This window comes from Rutidosis leptorrhynchoides, chromosome 5, assembly GCF_046630445.1.
Source record: "Rutidosis leptorrhynchoides isolate AG116_Rl617_1_P2 chromosome 5, CSIRO_AGI_Rlap_v1, whole genome shotgun sequence".
NCBI classification, from domain to species: Eukaryota; Viridiplantae; Streptophyta; class Magnoliopsida; order Asterales; family Asteraceae; genus Rutidosis; species Rutidosis leptorrhynchoides.
The window spans coordinates 251,476,461-251,480,158 of NC_092337.1; positions in this window are offsets into that span (position 1 = coordinate 251,476,461).

Below are 3,698 nucleotides of genomic sequence, written 5' to 3' on the forward strand. Positions count from 1 at the left end.
AAGTGCAAATGGATCATTTATTGGTTTGAATCAACATATCATCATTTATCATATTCTTTTTCCCGTCAGATTCTTTATTAAAAATGGTTGATACGGATTATATATTTACATTGACAATAATTATTCTTATGTTCTCTGTTCATGACGCAAAATCCTATTAGATTATGAACATCTGATAGGGTCACTCAAAACCAATTATTTCTGAAGCTTTTATTAAGATCAACATGTGTGCTATAATTACTTTATAAGCATGTGTAAATTGTACTCCATCCGTCTCACTACAAGTGTCCACTTACTTTTTGCACACAGTTTTAGAAAATCCCACTAACTTCATTCTCCACCAATCAGATTTTTTTCCTCTCTCCAGAATAACCTCTTCTCATTGGTTGAAAGACAAAGTGGACACTTATAATGGGACATCCCAAAATGGAAATGTGGACACTTCAAATGGGACGGAGGGAGTATGAAAGATTGGTAGAGTCTTGACCGAATATCGTAGGCAAGCAGAGATAGATTTAGAGGGTGAAGGGGTTGGTGAGTTTATCCCATGTAGTTATTGGAAGAAGGAAGAACTAAACAAGGGAAGTTTGTCCTACCCCTCCTAGAAAGGTAATACCCGTTTCAACATCACAAGGAGCATTTACAACTATTATGAAGAAGTGAAAGATAGATAAAGGAGAATGAAACCATTTAAGCTTGGAATTATTTGTTTTGGTACTACTCTATCCATTGTGTATCATGCAACTAAATGAAAAATACATGTACTTCATAATAAGGTTAAGTCCGTTACAACAAATTTTCTTGAAAAACTTCGCGAATTCGCGGGTCTTAAGCTAGTTAATATTAATATTAATATAAAAAAATGCTAAACGTGGCCTTCTTATTCTTGTGTGCCAAAACATACATATAAAGATAGGTATAGTCGTTGATAGGTAGGGATAGCAAAAAGAAACAATGAGTAAACTCGAAATCTGACACATTTAGGTCGAATTTGGATGCGGATATTCGAATTGTGGGCTGGATATGGGAATGGTTTTAAATTTTTTGGGGTTTCGGGTATGAAATGGATTTAGATACAAGCCCGCATATTTGACCCGTATACCGACCTGTGTACCTGTATACCCCAACCAAAGGGAATTTTCAATTTCATAATAATAATATAAGCTACAACTTAATATTGTACTATTATTCGATAATTATCTATGGTCATATTTATTATTCATTTATAAAATTGGCTCTATTAATCGAGTAAACAGTAAGCGTCGATTTATTGGCGACTTAACTGTCGCTTAGAGCCTAAATTGAATTATATGCATAATTTAAAACCCATAAAAATTTGATTCTACCATTTCATGTCGTCTCATTTTTTATTATATATTTTATATTAATTTTTTAAACTTTTTTCTACTTATAGGCTGATGGTCCTTTTGTAAGCAATTTCACTTTCCATAGAACATTGAGAGGAATGAGTTTCTCTACTCTTGTGAGTGTTTCACTTCGAATGGAGAAATGACTTGTTTTTATTCTAGGATAGGGGAATGATTGTCTACATCTCACATCCCCCATAACTCACATATGCTAGACTGGGTTTTGTTGTCGTTGTTGTTGTTGTTGTTGTTACAAAAATTGAAATAGATGAATGGTGAATGAGAATGACTAATAACGGGCATATTCGATATCTGTGAGAAAACCCGATAACATGAAACTTAGTAAACAAATGGGGATTCCCGTTTACCTGTGTAGAAACCCGATAACCCGACAGTTACTGAGTAATGGGAACCCGACGAGTATAGGTTTGGGTTAGAGACAAAGTTTCTTAACCGGGTTCGGGTATGAGACTATCTAAACTCGGCTCAAACCCGACCCAATATCATCCATTTCATAAGGGCATATTGAAATGTCCCGTTCTTATTGATTAAAAATGTTCCATATTAATTGATTTCGTTGCGAGGTTTTGACCTCTATATGAAACGTTTTTCAAAGACTGCATTCATTTTTAAAACAAACCATAACCTTTGTTTCATAAATAAAGGTTTAAAACGCTTTACGTAGATTATCAAATAATGATAATCTAAAATATCCTGTTTACACACGACCATTACATAATGGTTTACAATACAAATATGTTACATCGAAATCAGTTTCTTGAATGCAGTTTTTACACAATATCACACAAACATGGACTCCAAATCTTGTCCTTATTTTAGTATGCAACAGCGGAAGCTCTTAGTATTCACCTGAGAATAAACATGCTTTAAACGTCAACAAAAATGTTGGTGAGTTATAGGTTTAACCTATATATATCAAATCGTAACAATAGACCACAAGATTTCATATTTCAATACACATCCCATACATAGAGATAAAAATCATTCATATGGTGAACACCTGGTAACCGACATTAACAAGATGCATATATAAGAATATCCCCATCATTCCGGGACACCCTTCGGATATGATATAAATTTCGAAGTACTAAAGCATCCAGTACTTTGGATGGGGTTTGTTAGGCCCAATAGATCTATCTTTAGGATTCGCGTCAATTAGGGTGTCTGTTCCCTAATTCTTAGATTACCAGACTTAATAAAAAAGGGGCATATTCGATTTCGATAATTCAACCATAGAATGTAGTTTCACGTACTTGTGTCTATTTTGTAAATCATTTATAAAACCTGCATGTATTCTCATCCCAAAAATATTAGATTTTAAAAGTGGGACTATAACTCACTTTCACAGATTTTTACTTCGTCGGGAAGTAAGACTTGGCCACTGGTTGATTCACGAACCTATAACAATATATACATATATATCAAAGTATGTTCAAAATATATTTACAACACTTTTAATATATTTTGATGTTTTAAGTTTATTAAGTCAGCTGTCCTCGTTAGTAACCTACAACTAGTTGTCCACAGTTAGATGTACAGAAATAAATCGATAAATATTATCTTGAATCAATCCACGACCCAGTGTATACGTATCTCAGTATTGATCACAACTCAAACTATATATATTTTGGAATCAACCTCAACCCTGTATAGCTAACTCCAACATTCACATATAGAGTGTCTATGGTTGTTCCGAAATATATATAGATGTGTCGACATGATAGGTCGAAACATTGTATACGTATCTATGGTATCTCAAGATTACATAATATACAATACAAATTGATTAAGTTATGGTTGGAATAGATTTGTTACCAATTTTCACGAAGCTAAAATGAGAAAAATTATCCAATCTTGTTTTACCCATAACTTCTTCATTTTAAATCCGTTTTGAGTGAATCAAATTGATATGGTTTCATATTGAACTCTATTTTATGAATCTAAACAGAAAACGTATAGGTTTATAGTCGGAAAAATAAGTTACAAGTCGTTTTTGTAAAGGTAGTCATTTCAGTCGAAAGAACGACGTCTAGATGACCATTTTAGAAAACATACTTCCACTTTGAGTTTAACCATAGTTTTTGGATATAGTTTCATGTTCATAATAAAAATTATTTTCCCAGAATAACAACTTTTAAATCAAAGTTTATCATAGTTTTTAATTAACTAACCCAAAACAGCCCGCGGTGTTACTACGACGGCGTAAATCCGGTTTTACGGTGTTTTTCGTGTTTCCAGGTTTTAAATCATTAAGTTAGCATATAATATAGATATAGAACATGTGTTTAGTTGATTTTAAAAGTCAAGTTA